Here is a 25,020-nt window from a genome sequence, read left to right as displayed (position 1 = left end):
ATAATTAAACATGAGAGTTAGAGTTAAACTATGTTAATAAGAAAACACTGGAGTTAAATTCTAGAAACAAGTTTGTCTAAAGATCCAGGAGTGGTGTTGAGTGCAGAACCCATCTCTATGCAGCCCCCAGCATTTTCCCCCTGCCTACCTTGAGTACACTTGAGATGTGGCTAAGGGGTTCAAAGTCAGTACCCTCTTCTTTAGCTATGTTAGGTGAGAATCCATTTCTTGTGAATAGACTATAATAACAGAATGTAAACAACTAAAGTAAGTAAGAAGTTTCATGTGAAAATGCTATTAATAGAGATGCAAACTCTATGTTAGTAGAGGCAGAGAAATCTCCTATATTTTAAGTATCTTGAGGATCCACAGTGTCTTTTTTCACCTTTATTTTTATACCTTTTATGTATAGAAAAAATCTTACAGATTATAATTTCTCTATCAATGTTTACAAGAGTTTAAGTAAATTAAATCATTAATGATCACCTTTGTGACCAGGCACTATAGAGGAGGTGAGGACATAACTAATAAGATAGAATCATTGTTTTCAAGGGATTTACTATCTGTCAAGAAAAAGAAACACCAAATAGACAATTTCAATGCAGGGCAAGTGTGGAAATAGTAAAATCTAAGTAATTTAACTTCTGGGGAAAATAAATGTTTGCAATAGAAAGGTAAAAATAGGCATAAAAACGTAAGCTTTTGTTGTTTGTTTGTTTGGTGCTGATTTCTGCTACTTGTGAATCTTTCTCAATGATCTTCCTTACTTGTACCTTTTAAGGAGAAATATTTACTTCCCCAAAGAGTAAGTCATAAAGCCTCAACTAGTGGCTGCATGATTTTGTGAACAATATGTTGGGTGAGAGGATTTGAATTTCCTTGAGAGACATGTTAATAACAATTTGGGTAAGTTACTTTCTGTCTGAGATCTACTCAGATTTACCCATGTGGGGAAAGTGCGTCAGACTTCTGTTCTTCCCTTGGACTTGCTTTCGAGGTCCTGTAGTAAGGGAGTCACACCAAATATGTTCATCAATTTCATAATGACCATGAAATCGTCTACAAATTTTTATGAATGCTGAGTAGACATAGAATAAAATTACTGATCTCAATTGAGATTTTATTATAGGAATGTGGTAATATTTATATTGCCTCCTGTTTTGTTCTCAAGAATTCAGAATAGCATAGCTGCTATATATGGGCTGGGTTAGAATATCTTGTAATTTGGGGGCTTGGCTAAGTAATTTTTAAGTCTCATTCTAACATTAAACAAAGCTGCAAATTTTAGTTTTTATTTCTCAAACTAGATTTTTGGGAATCTCCAGAGGCAACTGGCTATTTTTAAGAAAAATCTCAGCAATGCTATTTCGTTCTTAAAAGTCTAAAACTAGTTGATAATAAACTTTCTTGATTTTCTGCTTTTTATAATGGTGGATATTTCTGTATAAATTTATGAATTTAAAGTTACCAGGTTAACCAAAAGATTTTATTCATCAATCAGATCACAAAGGATTATTCAAGGAGAAAATAGCTGAAAAATAAGGTAATCTTTTTTTTAAATAGCTTTATTGAGATATAATGGATATAGAAAAAAATTCATATATTTAATGGCTACAATTTGATGAGTTTAGACATATGCAAACTCCCATGATACCATCACCATAATCAAGGTAATAGACATATCCAACCCCTCCCAATGTTTTCTTGTGTCCCTTTGTTTTTGCTTTGTTTTGTTTGTGGTAAGAACACTTAACATGAGAATCACCTTCTTAACAACTTTGGAAGTGCACAATACTGCATTGTTAACTGCAGGCACTATGCTGTACAGCAGATCTCTAGGACTTACTCATTTAACATAACTAAAATTTTATACCTGTTGAACAGCCAAGAATACACAACAGGGAAAGGATTGTTTCTTCAACAAATGGTGTTGGGAAAACTGAATATCCACTTGCAAAAAAAAATGAAATTGGACTCCTACCTTATAGTATCATATACAAAAATCAACTAAAAATGAATTAAAGACCTAAACATAAGGCCTGAAATTGTAAAACTCCTGAAGGTTACCTTTGTTTTAACCTTATTGAAAAACTTTTTATTTAATTCATCAAAAGAAGTTAAAAACAGAGAAAAAATAGCTATCAGCAGGTCAAGGCTACTATTACTTTAATATAATTTTCCTTTGTACAATAGAGACAAGAAGAAACAATATTTTTGTTGTTGTTTAGCCTTTCTGTAAAATGTAATTTTAAAATTATGTTTACTACAAAAGTAGTTAGATACATGGATGGATCCCCAAATGTCCAAACATACATCAGCTCAGGCAAATAAAAGGGAAATGAGGTATATAGAATATTAATTAACGTTTGGATATCTTGAAAGCTCTTTTTAACCCTCAATTTTTTATTAGGTTTCCATTCCTCTTTTCTTTTTTGTATTTTAAGGGGATATGTTATTTTTATGCAAATCAATAAAGCTCAATTTAATGCTCATTATAATGAAAATCAGATAATAAAAGATAATTGGGGCATTTTCAATTATGATATATTAAGCCATTAACAGCAAGGTCAATTGTTTGAGTTTTTCTCTGATTAGAAAATATTTTAGTTGTAAAATGATTACCTTTCTCTTTTTTTGCCTTCTCTTATCCATGTCTGTATATCTGACTGAAGTAAAGTATTCTAAATCATGAAAAGTATGTAACTACTTTGATGTATTCTTTGAATTTCCCACTAAAGTACAGAAGTTCAACTCTGTAAAACCTACTATGTGACCTATATAAATTAAAACATTTTGGAATTCAGAGAAATCAGGTAAAGAACTCTTTGAGAGAGAGAATAGTTTTATCTCCTTTGGTGAGCCACAGAAACTTTGTTTCCTCATCAGAGAAAAGATGTACAATTAGCAGATAGAATATATTTATAAGAGCTTCCTTTTCTAAATAGCTTTCATAAAAGAGAGCGGGTCTTTGCTCCATGGTCAAAAAGCTCAGCTTTTCTAAGTTCACAACATAATTATATCTGCTGAATTGCAATCGAAGTGGAAACATTGGAATTCTTTTCTTCTGATTGTTATAATGCCATTCTCTGTCTCTACTGCGTATAACTCAGTATATAACTTCAAAATATATATCCAATGGATATTTGGTAAGATCTTATGGTGAAGTTTTTGAAGAGTTTCTGGTCAATTAATGTTAAGGCAAAAACTATGTTTCACCATTATAGTATTTATCAGAACCTTTGATATAATGACTTGGGTCATTATATATTATTATATTATATATTATAGCTTGGGTCCTAGAGTGGGAGTGGGTAGAGAATAATGTACCAGTTTGCCATCTTAAACTCCATTATCCTGGAATAAATATTGACATTTATCTAAAAATACTTCTCTTGGGCTTAAGAGCTAAAAACAAACACTAATTACCATATATACTTCCATTTTTAATACTCCCTACTACACTGCCACTGAAACCCCAAGAAAATGATAATTTTTTAAAGTACATACACAAACTTTTTAATACATTTCTTCATTGGCAAAAATGTATGGTATCCACAGACACCTCAAGTGAAGGGAAAGCAGGAATCCTGAAATGTAAGCCAGCATTTAAGGTAGCTTTCAAGAGGGAGAAATTGCCAACCACAGGTACCTGTAGTTTTAGCCTTATTGCCAATAAAGAACAGTGATGAAAGGAGGATAAGCCTCAAATGGGGAGTTTAATAGAAGATCCACACATAAAGCTGCTGCTGAAGGGAGCAGTAGGATACTAGATTGTATCAACCTTGATTCTATCAATGAGAAGAAGTAAGCTCTCACAGAAGATAATATCAAGCTTGTCATTGAGTTTTCATCTGAAATTTGCAATACTTGTAAAAGTAAAAAAAACAAAGATTATTTTAAAGTGGTATCCCCAGTACCCTGCCAAAATCAAACAAAAATAAATAAAAAATGGACACCATCAAATAATTACATCAAAGTAATATGAACTCACAATTAAAAGCTACCAAAGGGGAAAAAAAAGCCACTAAAAGTGAAAAACACCAGAAACAACCAACAAAATATGAATTGAAAATATTCCAAATATTTAAATTATCAGGCATAGAGAAAAATGGGTGTATGTAATCTGTCTAGATAATAAAAGGTTATTGAAAATATAAATATGATATATGACAATACTAAACTGACTGAGTAAATCTGAAAATAATTTCCCAGAGAATTTATAGAGATAAAAAAACATATAGAAATCAAAACTTTAAATGACACAGACAGCTTTAAAATAGATTTCACTGAAGTGTGAAGTATTTATTCAAAAAATAGAGCCTAAAAATTACAAGGAATTTATCACAGAGAGATGAAGTATCTTAAAAACTCTGTTTTAATATGAAAGAGCAAATAAGAGACATGAGTAGAGAGTACAAATTCCCGTTATACATCTAATTGGAGATTCCAGAAATAAAGAAGAGAAAGATGGTGAGACAATATTTTAAAAGATAAAGGAGGAAACCACTAAAAAAGACAAAGTAAAAGTAATAAAAAAATAAAGTATAACCAATATAATGAGAGAAAATGAATCATATAAAATGCTCAGAACTACAAAAGGCAAAAAAAAAATTGTAACTATGTGATAATGGATGTTACCCTAACTGTGGTAATAATTTTATAATATGTACACATATCAAATTATGTTGTATAGCTGAAACTAATGTTATGTCAATTATACCTCAAATAAAAAAAACACACACCAAGAGCACAGGTCCACTTATATGCTTTTTTTTTCAGTAATACACACTACAGTACTACATGATCTGTGGTTGGTTGAATCTACTGATGCAGAAACGCAGATACAGAGGTCAGACCGTAAAGTTATAAGCACATTTTTTTTATTGTGCTGAGGGTCTGCGACCCTAACCCATGCATTGTGAAGGGTGAACTGTCATTAATGACTATAGCAAAGTTAAAGGAGACAAAGTTAATATATAAAATTTAATCACTTTCTTACATGCTAGTAATCAACAAGAGAAATTTGAAATTAAAAATACAATATGTATATTAGCATACCAAAAAATTAATTAATTAGGTGTAAATCTAACAAAATATCTATAAGATCTACATGAGAAAAAAGTACAAGTCTCAGGTAAAATGAAAGAAGGACTAAATAAACGGAGAGATATTCCATTTTCTTGGATAGGAAGACTCAATTTTGTCAAGATATCAATTCTTTCCAAAATAATCTATATATTCAGTACAAGCCCAATCAATATCCCAGAAAGCTTTTTTGTGGATATTGTCATACTGATTCTACAGTTTATATGGAGAGGCGAAAGACTCAAAATAGCTAGTGATGTTAAAGGAGAAGAACAAAGTTGGAAAACTGACAGTACCTGACTTCAAGTCTTACTATAAAGCTATAGTACTCGAGACAGTCTGATATTGATAAACAGATAGACATATCAATGGACCAAAAGAGACAGTCCCAAAATAGACCTACATAAATAAATAGTCAATTCATTTTTGACAGAGAAGCAAAGGCCATACAATGGAGCAAAGATAGTCTTTTCAGCAAACAATACTGGAAAAACTGGACACTCACATACCAAAAAAAAAAAAAAAAAAAAAATCTAGACACAGACTTTATACCCTTCACAAAAATTAACTAAAACTGGATCACAGACTTAAAGATAGAATGAAAACTATAAAAATTCTAAAGATAACATAGGAAGAAACTTAAATGACATCGAGTATGGCAACAATATTTTATATACAGTACCAAAGTCATTATCCATGAAAGAAATAATTTATGAGCTGGACTTCATTAATTTTTTTTTTAAAATCTGATCTACAAAAACAATGTCAAGAGAATGAGAAGACAAGTCATAGACTGGAAGAAAATCTTTGCAAGAGTCACATATGATAAAGGACTGTTTTCCAAGGTATACAAATAACTTATAAAACTCAATAATAAGAAAACAAACAACTTGATTAAAAACATTGGAAAATTGGCCAATTGGACAACTCACCGAAAAAGATATACAGATGGTAAATAAGCATATGAAAAGATATTCCCAAACATATGTCATCAGAGAGATGCAAATAAAGCAGCTATAAGATACCACTACACACTTATTAGAAAGGCCAGTATCTGGGACACTGAAAATAACAAATACTAACAAAGAAGTTGGTCATCAGAAACCCTCATTCATTGCCAGTGGTAATACAAAATGGTTCAGCCACTTTGGAAGATAGTTTGGTAGTTTATTACACAACTAAACATATTCTTACCATACAATCCAGCAATCACTCTCCTTGATTTTTACTCAAAGAGTTGAAAACTTATGTCCTACACAAAAACCTGCACACAGATATTTATTGCAGGTTTATTCATAATTGCCAAAACTTGGAAGCAACTAAGACATTCTTTAGTCAGTGAATGGAAAAGTAAACTATGGTACATCCCAACAATGGAACATTATTTAGCAATAAAAAGAAATGAGCAATTAGGCCATGAAAATACAGGAAAGAACCTCATGTGCATATTTCTAAGTAACAGAAGCCAATTTGAAAGGCTGCATACTATTTGATTCCAACCATATGACATTTTAGAAAAGACAAAACTACTGAGACAGTGAAAAGATCAGTGGTTACCAAAAGTAGGCAGGGAGAGATGAGCAGAAGGAGCAGAGAGGATTTTTAGGACAGTGAAAATACTCTGTATGATGTCATAATGTTAGATACATGTCATTATATTTGTCCAAATCATCACACTCATCACATAAAGAGAGAAACATAATGTAAACTATGGACTTTACGTAATTATGATGTGTCAGTGTAGGTTTACCAATTTTAACAAATGTACTGCTCTGGTAGAAGATGTTGGTAATGGGAGAGGCAGTGCATATGTATGTGGGTAGGGTAGGGGGTATACAGGAAATTTGTGTATTCCCCTTTTAATTCTGTTGAAAAATTAAAACCACTCAAATAATGAAATCTTAATAAAACTAATTCTAAAAAAAGGGATAAAGGATATCAATTTTCTCGAAATCATAACACATTAATCATTAGAATAAAGAAGCCCAATGAATCCTGAGCACATGACCAACAAGAAATATATGCATGTGTCTAAATCAGACTACAGCATATCAAAGCCAATGGTAACAACTTAAAATCAGTAAGGTAAAAAGATAAATTAACAAACTGACTTTCCAAAGGTAACAATGTAAACAAAATAGAGGGAAACAGTATTTTCATGGTGCTAAAAGAACATAAGTGTCAGCCTAATATTGTATACCTAGATTTCAAGAAGATTGATGAAGTAAAAACATTTTCAAACCAGTAAAGGCTGAGAGTTTATTATCAATCAGTTTTTACTAAGGTAATTTCTAATAGATGTATTCAGTCAAAGGCATGAGGACCAAAGATGGATGTTCTCAGAAGATAAAGAAACACTGAACCAAAAAACCTGGTAAATATGGGTGTAAATATAAGCAAATATTGCCTTATGAAAACATAGCAATGCTTTTTTCTGAGATTGAAATTGAGAAAGCTATAATACTGGATAATATTTGATTATGTAGAGATCAAAGTGATATTGCCTTTATTTCCTCAGAATACTTTATAGAAGAGAAATAAATTTGAATAACTTTAGAATTTTCAAGTATAATATCTGAAATGAAACATTTAGAATAATTACCAAACAAATGGGAAAAGAATGTATCAAAGGGAAAATAATAGAACAAGACTTCCTATCTCTCAATTAAAAAGAAGAAAGGAGAAAACATTGTCATCCAAAAGAATGCAAAATAGAACAACACAAAAGTGAGAAAGCAGATAAACTGAAAGCACAAAGTAAAATGGTAAAAATAAATCAAAATATATCATACTAAAAAGTGAGAAGTGGACTAATCACTCTATTAAAAGACAACAATTATTAAACTGTCTGGCATGTTGGGTTCATCAAGAAGAGACTTTCACATGGAGTTTATCACAAAAGATATTTATTATGGAAAGCCCTTGGGCACAAGAGCTCTAGAAGGGGAAGAAGAAAGCAGGATTGGGCATACCAAAATTTAAACTTCAATGTAAACCCAATGGCAGCCTTGGCTAACCTCACAGGAAGCACAAGAGCTAGAATGGCCCTTTTTGAGTTTGCCTAAGTTGAGTTGTGTTGTCTATCTCTATATGATCAGTCACTGGATCCAGGCCATCCCTGGAAGGGATGTTACCTTAGGTTCTCTGCAATGTAAATGGGCTGACAAAATGTTATCTAATTATGATTTTTATTGTCTAGTTATGGTTTTTATGTAGAATCTAGAGGAAAAATAAAAACACAACAAAAAACCAATAGAGTGAATCATAATAGAAAATCAGTGAAATAGCTAGTCCTTTGGAAAGATCAATGAAATTGAAAAATCACCAGGACCGACAAAGAAAAGAGACACAAACTTACAACATCAGAAATGAAACAGAGGATATACTGCAGATTCTGCAGACATCGAAAAATAAGTGAATATTATGATCAATTTTATACACATAAATTTGACCAATTAAGACTGTGTGTGATTGGTGGAGGGATAGAGACCTAAACCATTGGAATAGAATAGAGAACCCAGATAGAGAGCCACAACAGTATGCCCAACAGATTTTTGATAAAGGGATGGGCTTTTCAACGAATGTTGGTGAAGCAAGGTGATATCCAATGGGGGGGGAGTGGACATTAACCTAAACTTCACACCTTATACAAAATTTAACTCTAAATGAATCACAGATTTAAATGTAAACTGTAAAGCTAGACAACATCTAGGGAAAAAAAATACAGGAGAAAATCTCCAGGATTTAGATCTAGGCAAAGAGTTCTAGATGATATCAATAGCATCATCTATACATTGAAAAAAAAAAAAAATGACAAACTAGGATTCATCAAAATCAAGAAAGAAAAACTTGTTCTCTGCAAAAGGCCCTGTTAAGATGATGGCAAGGCAAGATGCAGATTGGGGAAAAAATTTTGCAAACCACATATCTGACAAAGGACTAATATCTAGAATATATAAAGAACTCTTAAATCTCAACAGTAAAAAAAATAATAATCCAATTAGAAAATTAGCAAAGATATGAACAGGCATTTCACCAAAGAAGATATACAGATGACAAATAAGCAAAAGAAAAGATGTTCAACATCTTAAGCCATTAGGGGACATATTAAAACCACAATGAGATATCACTGTATACATATCAAAATAACTAAAATAAAAATAGTGACAGCACCAAATGTTAGCAAAGATGTAGAGAAACTGGATCATGCATATGTTGCTTTGGGGATTATAATTCTGGAAACAGTTTGACAGTTTCTTAAAACACTACACATGCGTCTGCCATATGATCTGGTAATTGCACTCCTTTGGCATTTGTCTCAGAGAAATTAAAAGTTCACACAAAAACCTCTCATTGATATTCATAGCAGTTTTATTTGAACTAGCCAAAAATGGGAAACAACAGATGTACTTCAGCAAATGAATAGTTAAAAAACTGTGGTATATCTGTATCATAAAATACAACTTAGCAATAAAAAGGATTTGACTACTGGTATAAGAAACAACTTGGACATATATCCAGAGAATTATGCTGAGTAAAAGAGCCAATCCCGAAGGTTACCTGATTACACTTATATAACATTCCTGAAATGACAAAACTATAGAAATGAGAAAGAGATTAGTGTTTACCATGGGTTAAGAATGGAGGAAGATCTTCTTTATCCATTCCTCTGTTGATGGACATTTAAGTTGCTTCCATGTCTTGGATATTGTATATAATGGTGCAATGAACATTGGGGTGCATGTGGTACGTGTATACAATGGAATATTACTCAGCCATAAGAAGGAATGAAATTGTGCCATTTGCAGAGACATGGATGGACCCAGGGGCTATCATACAGAGTGAAGTAAGTCAGAAAGAGAAAAGCAAATATTGTATATTAACATATATATGTGGAATTTAGAAAAATGGTACAGATGAACCTATTTGCAAAGCAGAAATAGAGACACAGATGTAGAGAAGAAACATATGGGCATCAAGGGCAGGGGTGGGATGGATTCGGAGATTGGTATTGTACACTACTATGTATGAAGTAGATGGCTGGTGAGCATCTATTGTATAGCAGAGGGGGGAAAAAAGGAAGGTAAAATCTGTTTGCAGGACACATATTAAGTTAACCTTAAATATGCATTCCAATATACATTAGGTGCAAATGCTGTTTGATTCCACTTATACAAGGTACCTAGAATAGTCAAATTCATAGAGTCAGGAAGTACATTGGTAGATGCCAGGGGCCAGGGGAGTAGGGGCATGGGGAGGGGGAATGGGGAGTTAGTATTTAATGGGGACAGAGTTTCAGTTTGGGAAGGTGAAATATTCAGGAGATGGATGATGGTGAGAGTTGCACAACAATACGTATGCACTTAGAGACACTGAACTGTATAGTTAAATATGGTTAAAATAGTGTGTTTTATATTATGTGACTTTCACCACAGTAAAAAATCATCAAAAAAAGAGAACCTGAAAAAAGTTTTAAAAATAAAAATTAAAAAAAAGAATGGAGAAAGAGAGCATAGAGGGAAAAGGGTAGTGGGTATGGCTATAAAAAGGCAACACAAGTCTGGAAGACAGACTAATGTCCCTCTTCCCCCAAAGAGATCCACGTCTTACTCTCTGAAAGCTGTGAATATAGTATGCTACTTGGTAAGGAACAATTAAGCTTTCAGATGAAATCAAGATTGCTGGTCAGCTGACCTTAAAATAAAGAAATTATTCTGTACTGTCTGGGTGGGTCCAATGTAATCACAAGGGTCGTTTAAATGTGGAACAATCAGTGTCTGAATTATGTGATAAGAGAAAGATTCCAAAGGACTCTGTTGACTGTGAAGATGTAAGGAGGCCGAGAGACAAGGAATACAGGCAACCTCTACAAGCTGGAAAAGTCAAGAAAATGGATTTTCCCCTGGAGACTCCAGTAAAAACTCCAGCCCTTGTTGACACCTTGGTTTTAGTCCTGTGAGACCAATTTCAAACTTCTGGCCTCCACAAGATAATAGATTTGTGTTAAGCCACTAAGTTGTTTTTTCTTTTTATTTATTTTCTTTTTTCTTTCCTTTTTTAACAGCAGCTATTCTTGTAATTATCTTGGTTGTGTTTTGGAAGTTTTGGAAGATGTTACCATTGGGGGAAACATGAGTGAAGGGTATACAAAATTTCACATGTGAATCTACAATTATCTCAAAGTAAGGTTAAATTAAATTATGTATAAATTTTAATTTCCTTAAAAATTTAGAGCACATTTAATTTCAGAATTTTATTGATATGTTGTCTAAGAGTTTTAACATCTTATTTTTCATTTAAAACTCATTTTTGAAGCATATATCTTTAAAAGATAAATCACAACATTAAGATAATGATCATAGTCTTGATATCAAGATGCTTTTCCAATAACAATAACTTCAGTTTCACAATGAGATACTGGATTGCTTCGGGACTGTATTCTATATAGAGAGGTACTGTAATGTAGTGTGTGAAAACGGCTCTGGAATTGGATGTGTTCAAAGCCATGCTCAACAATTTACTATATAGTCTAGCCTTGTGCAAATTACATAAACTTCATGAAACTCAATTTTCTCACCTGTAAACTGGGAAAATTATAGGATGCCCTGTAGTGTCTGCTCATTGTAAAGTGTCAATAAATGACCATGCTATTTTTGTTGAAATATGCTGCATTTATGTTTGTATCAGATGAAATTTAAGAGGATAGTGTTCAAAATTTTAAGTATGTGAAAATGAATGAAAGTTTCTATGCATTAATCCATGCGTACTTCGTAAAAAATTCCAATTTGTGTGGTCCACATCAAAAAGTGCTTTCTAAGTGGTCCCAGAAGGTCCTTCCTAATTTATCTTTTCCATAGTGAGAAAGCAAAATGATTTAGGTCATTTAGAAAGTGACTTTTGACTTCATAACAGGTAACATGATTGGCATAGATCTGAACAAGTACTCAGAAGAAAATAGGATTTGCTATTTATTGTTCAGACATATTGGAATATTTCTGATTTAAAGAGAAGTTCCATTTTTCTAGCCGTGTGTGGCTTCTTCAGAGATCAAGTAAAACATATTTCCTACTCGAAAGAAGCAAATTGCAGGCTGTCTCCAGGGAGACTAAGGGCACTTGAGACTCACATACGTCTTTGAATATTCAATATCATTTTAGGAAATAAAAGCTACTCATATAACTTTAATTCTAATTTACACAGCTATAAATAAGGTTCTAAGCTCTTTCAAAGATATAAGTGCAAATATTTGAAGTTTCCTCTGAGAAAGAAAAAACACAATGAGCAGTAATTTGATTTCTAGGCTGTCTTTGTGAATTCATAAGGTAAGTACTAGTGTACTTTACTGGATGGTATATAGCTCCATAGGGCATCATTATCATGTTTTCAAAACAGGACGCTGAGCACCCTAAAACCAGTTCCTTGCCTTTTGAGATAAGGGTGCAGAGAGTTGGGTGAGAGAGAATCTAATTGAAATTTAATTATTTCACCCTGCTTTTCCCAGTGATTAAGCTAAGGGAAAAACAAATTTCAGAGAGATAGAGAAAACCAGGTAAAATGCGATAGTTGCTCACCTTGGTGGCATTATCTACTTGAATCTATGATGTTGTGGATGTGCCTAATCACAAACAGGGTGCACCAATGGTTTTGAGTCTCTGGTCCTCCTGGGACCTAGACATCTCAGTATTTGCAGTGGACTCCACCTACATCAGTGTTAATATTTTGCCCAAGTCGGCAAGAGGTTTTGATTATTGTTTAAAACCATCAGCTTCTGTGAAAAAGAAAATTGGTCAGTGTAACAGGATAAGAAGATGGAGTATAATTATAAATGTCTGAGGCAATGGGAGAGGTGGCAATGATAGTGGAAAACTGATTGAACTTTACATATTCAATTATTCAGAAAACTTACCTAATTTTATAGTCTGCTGACAATATAGATGAATGAATTAAGATAGTCCTTTGTGTTAAGATAGAAAAATAAATAGATCACTCTGGATGGGCACGAGAAATGGTTGGTTAGGAGTAGGGCACAGGGGTACATCAGGGAAGTATAAATTGGATGCAAGATATATAGAGAGCTACATTATCAATTATTTGTGCTGTATTTCTGGCCTTTCTGATTTAGATATACCTTCTCTTCCCTTTTTTTTGTAAAAGATGAAGAAAAGACTATGATAAATACTTTGAACACTAGTAAGTGTATATTTAAGATGGAAATCCTTCTGCATTCTCAAGCTAGCCCATAATTCAGGGAATCACTATAAGGGAAATCTAAGTTAAAGTTATCACAATAAACTCACCTCTGCTCTAAAACTTTCAAGGTAACATTGGCCCTTGGAGAATATTATTCACAGTAAAGTATCTACAATAAATTTACAATAACATATCCAAAATATTCTATATTAGAACTTTCTGTATGGTGACCATAAAAGTCTGAAGGGTTAGAAAGATTTGCTTCCAGTGCACTTTGCAGACATTTTCTTGGTGAAGAATAAAAGCCAATATAAATACAACATACTATTTTTCTTGATCCTTATTATATTCCAGCAGAAAGCTTACTCTTTTTCTGTGGTATGCGGGCATCTCACTGTTGCGGCCTCTCCCGTTGCGGAGCATAGGCTCCGGACGCGCAGGCTCAGCGGCCATGGCTCACGGGCCCAGCCGCTCCGCGGCATGTGGGATCTTCCCGGACCGCGGCACGAACCTGTGTCCCCTGCATCGACAGGCGGACTCTCAACCACTGCGTCACCAGGGAAGCCCAGAAAGCTCACTCTTATAAAGGATAACACTAATTCAGGAACTAGCCTACAAATAAAGCTGAAATGCATCCCAATATAGTCAGCTTCTTTCATTTAGTCATCCAAATATTGAGTACTCACCATGTGCCAAGCACAATTACAAGCAGTGGGAAATAGATATTCAATGAGCAAAACAAAGAATTACCATGGACTTACATTCCAATAGGGGAATACATTAACAAAGAAACATACACTAAGTTACTTGATAGTAAGTGCTCTGTATAATAATAATGGTAATAGTAAGAAAAATAATAGTCATTGTAAACATTCATACAATACTTACTATATGCCAGTTGTTGTTAACGTTCTTTAAAAATATTACTCTTTTTAGTCTATCTAGAAGATAGATATTATTAGTATTTTCACTCTACAGATGCGGGAAATGAGGCGTGGAATAACTTGGCTAAGTTGATAGTTACTAAATGGCAGAGTTAGAAATCCAAGAAGATGGACTCTAGATTTTGTGGTAAATAAAAATAAGGCAGATTAAAGGGAATTAAGAGAGGTGGAGTATGTAACACTATTTTATATATGATCTTGGAAGATTTCCCTAATTGACCAGATATTTAATCAGATATATGAAGGGGATACGAGAGCAAGCTGTGCAGAAGTGGCTGCCACAGAGGAGGAAGGGAGGAAAATGCCAGATGTTGAAGTCAAAGAGGTAATGGGGGGATGTTACAACGGTCAGATCATGTGGATCTTAGAAGCCTTAGCAAAGCACCTTGAATGTCAGGGGAGTCATTACAGTTTTGAAGAGAAAAGGAACATTATCTCACTTAAAGTTCAAAAAGACCACCTTGTGCAATTACATAGACAAGAGACACATATAGAAGTAGTAAGACTGGTAAGAAGGCCGTGACAACAATTCAGGTAAGAGAGAATGTAGTTTGGGCTGGGGTGATAACAGTGAAAGAGATAAGGTGAGAAGTGATCAGGTTCTGGATAAATTTTAAAGCCATATGAATAGGATGTGTTGAAAGAATGGATTTGGTAAGTGAGAGAAAGATAGCAGTCCAGAAACTCTAAAAGTTTTGCTTGAGAAACTGGGGAAAAACAGAGGTGCCATTTATCGAGATATAGAATAATCGGTGAGGAAATTTCAGAAGTCTGTTTTGGAAACATTGATATTGACGGGATTATTGGATATGCAGGTGGAGATGTTGACTGAACTGTTGTATTTTCATGTCTGGAGTTCAGAGAAAGAACGAGGCTGGGGTTATAAATTTGAAAGCTATCAGTATATAAAGTCTATTTAAATCCATGGGACAGTATATCACCTCGGAAGTAAATGTAGATAGAGGAAATTTAATACCATTTTATACCATTTTGTTATGGTTGATGTTGTGTTTACACAGAAAGAACTACACCAGTTCATAATTTAGGGATCAGGCTGACTGGCAGCAGGCTGTCCATGTCTGAGAATACTGGAGAGAAAAAAAAAAAAGCCTTCTTCCTCTTGTTTCAAAAGAGGAGCAACCATAGCACTTTACATGAGGGCATGGTGGTGGTGCTGGTACCAACAGAAGAGTGCCTTGTGCCCCACCGAAAAGGAGGTAGAAGAGAATCAGACATGAAGGAACTGGTTTCTATTCCAGTATGCTTCTGTGTCAATAGGATAATATAGATTGAGTCAAGGATATAGGCAGGAAAATCTTTAATTAACAAGAAGATTTAGGGACATCAATCCCAAGAAAAGACTCTACTGTCTAAGAAATTGGCAAAGGGATGGCTAGAGCCACAGTAGTTTAAAATATGCTTATGTAAATTCAGTAATATTTACAGTCCACATAAACTATAATGTTTTCAGTTAACACAAATTTGTTAGTATTTGATGTCTACAATTCAAAATTCTCACAGTAATTTATATTTCTTTTTGTTGTAGTATTTTTCTTTAAAAAAACCTTTTTTAAAACATCTTTATTGGAGTATAATTGCTTTACAATTGTGTGTTAGTTTCTGGTTTATAACAAAGTGAATCAGTTATACATATACGTATATCCCCATATCCACTCCCTCTTACATCTCCCTCCCACCCTCCCTACCCTACCCCTCTAGGTGGACACAAAGCACTGAGCTGATCTCCCTGTGCCATGTGGCTGCTTTCCACTAGCTATCTATTTTACATTTGATAGTGTATATGTGTGCATGCCACTCTCTCATTTCATCCCAGCTTACCCTTCAGGGGTGGGTTTTTTATTTCTCTTTTTTCTTTTTTTTTTGAATTTTATTTATTTTTTATACAACAGGTTCTTATTAGTCAACCATTTTATACACATCAGTGTATACATGCCAATCCCAATCTCCCCATTCATCACACCCCAATCCCCACCCCACTCTGCTTTCCCCCATTGGTGTCCATACATTTGTTCTCTACATCTGTGTCTCTATTTCTGCCCTGCAAACCAGTTCCTGTACCATTTTTTTAGGTTCCACATATATGCGTTAATATATGACATTTGTTTTTCTCTTTCTGACTTCACTCTGTATGACAGTCTCTAGATTCATCCATAACTCTACAAATGACCCAATTTCATCCCTTTTTATGGCTGAGTAATATTGCATTGTATATATGTACCACATCTTCTTTACCCATTAGTCTGTTGATGGGTATTTAGGTTGTTTCCATGACCTGGCTATTGTAAATAGCACAGCAATGAATATTGGGGTGCATGTGTCTTTTGAATTATGGTTTTCTCTGGGTATATGCCCAGTAGAGGGATTGCTGGGTCACATGGTAATTTTATTTTGAGGTTTTTAAGGAACCTCCATACCGTTCTGCATAGTGGCTGTATCAATTTACATTCCCACCAACATACAAGAGGGTTCCCTTTTCTCCACACCCTCTCCAGCATTTATGGTTTGCAGATTTTTTGACGATGGCCATTCTGTCTGGTGTGAGATGATATCTCATTGTAGTTTTGATTTGCATTTCTCTAGCGATTAATGATGTTGAGCATTCTTTCATGTGTTTGTTGGCAACCTGTATATCTTCTCTGGAGAAATGTCTATTTAGGTCTTCTGCCCACTTTTGGATTGGGTTGTTTGATTTTTGATATTGAGCTGCATGAGCTGCTTGTAAATTATGGAGATTAATCCTTTGTCAGTTGCTTCATTTGCAAATATATTCTCCCATTCTGAGGGTTTTCTTTTCTTCTTGTTTATGGTTTCCATTGCTGTGCAAAAGCTTTTAAATTTCATTAGGTCCCATGTGTTTACTTTTGTTTTTATTTTGATTTCTCTAAGAGGTGGGTCAAAAAGGATCTTGCTGTGATTTATGCCATAGAGTGTTCTGCCTATGCTTTCCTCTAAGAGTTTGATATTGTCTGACCTTAAATTTAGGTCTTTAATCCATTTTGAGTTTATTTTTGTGTATGGTGTTAGGGAGTGTTCTAATTTCATACTTTTACATGTATCTGTCCAGTTTTAGCAGCACCACTTATTGAAGAGGCTGCCTTTTCTCCACTGTATATTCTTGCCTCCTTTATCAAAAATCAGGTGACCATATGTGCCTGGGTTTATCTCTGGGCATTCTATCCTGTTCCGTTCATCTATATTTCTGTTTTTGTGCCTGTATCATACTGTCTTGATTACTGTAGCTTTGTAGTATAGTCTGAAGTCAGGGAGCCTGATTCCTCCAGCTCTGTTTTTCTTTCGCAAAATTGCTTTAGCTATTTGGGGTCTTCTATGTTTCCATACAAATTTTGAAATTTTTTTGTTCTACTTCTGTGAAAAAATGCCAGTGGTTGTTTGATAGGGATTGCATTGAATATGTAGATTGATTTGGGTAGTAGAGTCATTTTCACAATGTTGATTCTTCCAGTAAAGAACGTGGTATATCTCTCCATCTATTTGTGTCATCTTTAATTTCTTTCATCAGTGTCTTACCATTTTCTGCATACAGGTGTTTTGTCTCCTTAGGTAGGTTTATTCCTAGATATTTTATTCTTTTTTTTGCAGTGGTAAATGGGAGTGTTTTCTTGATTTCACTTTAAGATTTTTCATCATTAGTTTATAGGAATTCTAGAGATTTCTGTGCATCAATTTTGAATCCTGCAACTTTACCAAATTCATTGATTAGCTCTAGTAGATTTCTGGTAGCATCTTTATGATTCTCTATGTATAGTATCATCTCATCTGCAAACAGTGACAGCTTTATTTCTTCTTTTTGCATTTGTATTCCTTTTATTTCTTTTCCTTCTCTGATTGCTGTGGCTATAACTTCCAAAACTATGATGAATAATAGTGGTGAGAGTGGGCAACCTTGTCTTGTTCCTGATCTTAGTGGAAATGGTTTCAATTTTTCACCATTGACGACGATGTTGGCTGTGGATTTGTCATATATGGCCGGTATTATGTTGAGGAAAGTTCCCTCTATGCCTACCTTCTGCAGGGTTTTTATAATAAATGTGCGTTGAATTTTGTCGAAAGCTTTCTTTACATCGATTGAGATGATCATATGGTTTTTCTCCTTCAATTTGTTAATATGGTGTACCATGTTGCCTGATTTGCATATATTGAAGAATCCTTGCATTCCTGGAATAAACCCCACTTGATCATGGTGTATGATCCTTTTAATGTGCTGTTGGATTCTGTTTGCTAGTATTTTGTTGAGGATTTTTGCATCTATATTCATCAGTAATATTGGCCTGTAGTTTTCTTTCTTTGTGACATCTTTGTCTGGTTTTGGTATCAGGGTGATTGTGGCCTCGTAGATTGAGTTTGGGAGTGTTCCTCTCTCTGCTGTATTTTGGAAGAGTTTGAGAAGGATAGGTGTTAGCTCTTCTCTAAATGTTTGATAGAATTTGCCTATGAAGCCATGTGGTCCTGGGCTTTTGTTTGTTGGAAGATTTTTAATCACAGTTTCAATTTCAGTGCTTGTGATTGGTCTGTTCATATTTTCTATTTCTTCCTGGTTCAGTCTCAGAAGGTTGTGCATTTCTAAGAATTTGTCCATTTCTTCCAGGTTGTCCATTTTATTGGCATCTAGTTGCTTTTAGTAATCTCTCATGATCCTTAGTATTTCTGCAGTGCCAGCTGTTACTTCTACTTTTTCATTTCTAATTTTATTGATTTGAGTCCTTTTCCTTTTCTTCTTGATGAGTCTGGCTAATGTTTTATCAATTCTTTTTATCTTCTTGAAGAACCAGCTTTTAGTTTTATTGATCTTTGCTATCGTTTCCTTCTGATCTGATCTTTATGATTTCTTTCCTTTTGCTAACTTTGTGGTTTTTTTGTTATTCTTTCTCTAATTGCTTTAGGTGTAAGGTTAGGTTGTTTATTTGAGATGTTTCTTGTTTCTTAAGGTAGGATTGTATTGCTATTAACTTCCCTCTTAGACCTGCTTTTGCTGCATCCCATAGGTTTTGGGTCATCGTGTTTTCATTGTCATTTGTTTCTAGGTATTTTTTGATATCCTCTTTGATTTCTTCAGTGATCTCTTGGCTATTAAGTAGTGTATTTTTTAGCCTCCATGTGTTTGTATTTTTTACATATTTTTTCCTGTATTTGATATCTAGTCTCATAGTGTTGTGGTCGGAAAAGATACTTGATATGATTTCAATTTTCTTAAATTTACCAAGACTTGATTTGTGACCTGAAGAATGTTCCATGAGCACTTGAGAAAAATGTGTATTCTGTTGTTTTTGGATGGAATGTCCTATATATATCAACAAAGTCTATCTCATTTAATGTATCATTTAAAGCTTGTGTTTCCTTGTTTATTTTCATTTTGGATGATCTGTCCATTGGTGAAAGTAGAGTGTTAAAGTCCCCTACTATGATTGTGTTACAGTTGATTTCCCCTTTTATGGCTGTTAGTATTTGCCTTATGTATTGGGGTGCTCCTATGTTGGGTGCATAAATATTTTAATTTGTTATATCTTCTTCTTGGATTGATCCCTTGATCATTAGGTAGTGTCCTGGTTTGTCTCTTGTAATAGTTTTTCTTTTAAAGTCCATTTTGTCTTATGTGAGAATTGCTACTTCAGCTTTCTTTTGATTTCCATTTGCATGCTGCACTTCCTGGACTTGGGTGGCTATTTCCTTTCCCACGTTAGGGAAGTTTTCGACTATAGTCTCTTCAAATATTTTCTCAGGTCCTTTCTCTCTCTCTTCTCCTTTTAGGACCCCTTTAATGTGAATGTTGTTGTGTTTAATGTTGTCCCAGTGGTCTCTTAGGCTGTCTTCATTTCTTTTCATTATTTTTTCTTTATTCTGTTCTACAGCAGTGAATTCCACCATTCTGCCTTCCTGGTCACTTATCCGTTCTTCTGCCTCAGTTATTCTGCTATTGATTCCTTCTAGTGTAGTTTTCATTTCGGTTATTGTGTAGTTCTTCTCTTTTTGTTCTTTAATTCTTCTTCATCTTTGTTAAATGTTTCTTGCATCCTCTCTATCTTTATCTCCATTGTTTTTCTGAGGTCCTGTATCATCTTTACTATCATTATTCTGAATTTTCTGGAAGGTTGCCTATCTCCGCTTCATTTAGTTGTTGTTCTGGGGTTTTATCTTGTTCCTTTATCTGGTACACAGCCCTCTGCCTTTTCATCTTGTCTATCTGTATGTGAATGTGGTTTTTCTTCCACAGGCTGCAGGATTGTAGTTCTTTTTGCTTCTGCTGTCTGCCCTCTGGTAGATGAGGCTTGTACAAGTTTCCTGATGGGAGGGACTGGTGGTGGCTACAGGTGGCTGTTGCTTTTTTGGGCAGAGCTCAGTAAAACTTTAATCCACTTGACTGCTTATGTGTGGGGCTTGTTTCCCTCCCTGTCTGCTTTTTGGCCTGAGGCAACCCAACACTGAAGCCTACCCAGGCTCTTTGGTGGGGCTAATGGCAGACTCTGGGAGGGCTCACGCCAAGGGCTACTTCCCAGAACTTCTGCTGCCAGTGTCCTTGTCCTCACGGTGACACACAGCCATGCCCCACCTCTGCAGGAGACCCCCAACAATAGCAGGTAGGTCTGGTTCAGTCTCCTATGGGGTCACTGCTCCTTCCCCTGGGTCCTGATGAGCACACTACTTTGTGTGTGCCCTCCAAGAGTGGAGTCTCTGTTTCCCCCAGTCCTGTCAAAATTCTCCAATCAAATCCCACTAGGCTTCAAAGTCTGATTCTCTAGGAATTCCTCCTCCTATTGCCAGACCCCCAGATTAGAAAGCCTGACATGGGGCTCAGAACCTTTACTCCAGTGGGTGGACTTCTTTGGTATAACTGTTCTCCAGTTTGTGCATCACTCACCCAGCAGTTATGGGATTTGATTTTATTGTGGTTCCGCCCCTCCTACCATCTCTTTGTGGCTTCTCCTTTGTCTTTGGACATGGGATATCTTTTTTGGTGAGTTCCAGTGTCTTCTTGTTGATGATTGTTCATCAGTTAGTTGTGATTCTGGTGTTCTTGCAAGAAGGAGTGAGAGCACGTCCTTCTACTCCACCATCTTGAACCAATCTCAGTAATTTATATTTCTTGCCTAACTTCTCTGTGTATAGTTTTTCTAACTCATTGTAGACAGAGAGTGTAGAAAGATATAAAGATATCATCTATTTTTTTTTAAGATTTGCTGAATCAGTACGTGCTACGCATTGACATTGTTGTCCTCTTTAAATATTGCCTGTGATCTTCCATTCGTTGGTTCATTTTTCAAATAAAATAGATATCCAGAAGTAGAATAATTTTTATGTATTTTTCTGGGTTTATTCTACATGTGGATAATAGCATATGACAGTAGAAAATATTGTTGCTGACAGTCACTGGGTAAACCCAAGTAGGGAAAGGGCCAATTGCAGACCTCCACTTTACTCTGCTTGCATTGTTGGAATGTGCATTTGTAATGTGCACATTTTTATTTTTAACATTTGCAAAGAAAGTGGAAAAGCTACAAGTCTCTGGGCATGTGGAGATAAGTAATGACTCTCTATTAAGTGGTCCATTTACCTATAGCCACCCAAGGAAACGCTGTGCTACATAAAATCCCTTCATTCTAACAGATCTTCACATTACTGAATGTCTTTCTGCACTATTCTCTTTTTTAGAGCCTGGCAATATTGCTTATGAATGCATTATCTAGTAGTCATTAATTGGGGTAATAAAAAGAAAATAAAAGGAAAAAGAAGAATTCAAAAGAGAAGAAAAGGAAGAAACTAATATAGAGGCAGACAAAGCTGGTTTTGTAGTACCTGCTGTGATGCTAATCTTGTGACCATGAGCAGGTCAGGAAACCCCATTAATTTAACATAATAATCTGCTTAATAAGATGTTATGAGAGAATATATGAAATTGTTTAAGCATAATATAAAAATGCTGAATAAGTTTACTCAGGACATAGCAAAGTAACATAGGTAAACTACTCTCTTAATAATAAAAACTAAATATTTTTAACCAGTATATTTTGTACTTCCTTTAAAATTGTTAAGTAACTTAAATATTTAGAAATAACCTTGCTCAGTGAATTAGTACCCTGACCAATTAGTTAAGAAAGTAATTTGTATTTTAATTTAACATATGCTAACTTGTATCTTGTTAAATGAAGGGCTCCCGCAGAATGTTTACCATAGATAAGTATCAATATCTCTCAGAAGCATAGCCATCTCCATTCAGGCTGTTCCCTCCACGAGGACTGTATTATTCACCTTGTAGTTGGCCAATTAGGATTTCTTTACATAACTAATGAGTCAGTAATCTAAAAATCATTAACAATAAAAAAGTCTCTTTATTGACAATACCCTGAAAACAGGAAAAAGAGCCACTCCAAGCTATTCACAATCCCCACTTTCAATTTTCTCTTTATGCTATACATTTCCTCACTTTTAGCTACATAATAAGCTAATCAAAAGCAAATGAACCATAAAAATTGATTCCAAATATTACTGACCAAAAATTACACTTGGTGACACATAGATTATGACAAATATAGGCAAATATAGATTAGGACAAAATATAGATGTCTATAAGAAAATGGAAAGTCTTTCTTAGGTAAATGTGTATTTATTTAAAAGCCTGTAATTTTAACTTTCTAAAGTATGTTTTATCACTTAAAAAGAACTAAAAGTTCCTATGTTTCATTAGAAAATGCACCAAATTTTATAATTTTATTTTCAACTATATCAAGCTGCCTGTGTCAGAGTAAGCCAAATAAAACTGATTGTGGCCAAAAAAAAAAATAGATATAGATACACATATAGATATCTATCTATGTTATTAGTAAAAGCAAAAGTGTATAGAAATGATTACATATTTGTTAAAAAAATGTGTAAAGAAGACAACTGAGGCGATACACATAAAATTTAACACTTCAGGAAATGGGCAGTCTCCTTTTGGAGAACTGCAAAGGGGGGTAGAAAGCAGGAAACTTTTATAGGATAAAGAGTAAAGAACAAAGAAGAGGAAAATAGAAAATATCTGATTGGCTGGAGCCACATAGTCAACCTTGTTTGGGGTGAGAAGGCCCAGAGTTGTCTTGTCATTTGGGGATTGGCTGACTAGATATGCTGAGCTTCTGGTCAAGTGGAGCATTTTCAGGGTCATGAAAGTTAGTTAAGTTTCAGTTTGCTGATGTGGCACCCCAGGCAGGAGCAGCTCCACCTGGGCCTAGAAATTTATTTCAATATATATTGGGCAACTTTTAAACATCAAGCCATGCAGAAAATATTCTAGGTGAGGACCAATTTAGAATTTTAAAAGTCCCCTGGTGGACAGAAAGAATATGATAAAATTCTTAATCATAGTGTATGCAGAAATGTCATTCTTTGTTTTTGTTGTTCATTAGAAGTGATGCTTCATTGTTCTCTCAACTACAATACCCTTTCACCACCTTCTGTCTCAACCTCTTTTAGTTCACTTTAGACGGAACATCCCTCACGGCCCTTCTTAACATTGTAACCATGAAGGTGGAGAGTTAGGGTTGGAAGTTTTGCTTGGGAAAGGGAGGTTCTCTTCTGGAAACTGGCACTTTAGCTGGGGAGATGGCCCTCTTGCTCACTTTAATAGTCACATGTTCTCATTTGAAACTAGGGCTCTCTCTTAGCAACAACAGAGCACAGTGAGGTGATAGAAAACATATTATGAGTTAATTAGGCTTATATAGGCCAGCTGGTCACCTAACCAGAATTTATAAAATGAATTTATTGATTTCATGGGTAAAATATGCTGGGATTTAAGCCTATTATTTTCAAATGAATTCTCATAATATTACACATTTTCCTGATGGTGTCTGCTGTATTGGCATCATGCTGCCACCCTCTTTTATGATAAAGATCATGTTAAATTACCAGTACTTACCAAGGGTGGAAAATATATAGTGGAAGCTTATTATTTTTCATAAACCATAATTTGCTTGTCAGAGTTTTCATTGATCACCTGATAAGAAGCAAATATCTAATGGAGTGGAAGAGAGGAGAGGTGATATTTGAAGAATCAGAAAGAAAGGGCTGTAGAAAAGAAAGCAATACATTTTGTGTGGGGTGAGTTTTAAATGCATAGCATAAATGGAGCAAAGATTTGGCAGAAGTCATCAGATCCATGAAGAAGAGAGAGTAAAGGAGAAGAAATGAATGAAGCCTAATGGAGAATACCTTCACCCACTTATCTTATCTAGGGCTACTTTTGCTACTTTATGTCTAGTTTATGAAGCCTGATATTAAACAAATATAAAGCCTGATTTTAAACAGCCAGCATATTCTTCCTATGACTCTACTAAGCCACAGAAATATATCATCGTCAAAGCATTTTCTGTCTTCAGTGATTTTTCTTGATTTCTGCACTTAAATATCCCGCGTTAATTCCCACACTGATGATTTCTGTGTTGACTTTTTTGATTACCAAAGAGCTATATGCATTTTTAAAAACAAATTTCAAAACTAAATGTTCAGAATTTGCTTTTACTTCTTTGTACCAGATGATGAAATCTGGTAAAACTAGAGGAGCAATTGAATTCTGTTAAGCTGTTTAATAGTTTCTCAGTGAAAGTGCTCTGGCTTCATCATTTTAGTCATTTTAAACTAGATTGGACAAGTCACCAGGGAATACACTGTGAAGAGCTGCCTCCCGGCTGCGAACTAAATGGCCAACTATACCACGACTTTTTTCTCCATAATTCTGTTACAAGTGACAGCTGTGTTCCTGGTGCAAAAATAAGAACTTAAAGCCACC

This window comes from Delphinapterus leucas, chromosome 7, assembly GCF_059928025.1.
Source record: "Delphinapterus leucas isolate spDelLeu-1000000601 "Yukka" chromosome 7, BTC_Dleu_Yukka2, whole genome shotgun sequence".
NCBI classification, from domain to species: Eukaryota; Metazoa; Chordata; class Mammalia; order Artiodactyla; family Monodontidae; genus Delphinapterus; species Delphinapterus leucas.
This window is presented reverse-complemented; position numbering follows the sequence as displayed.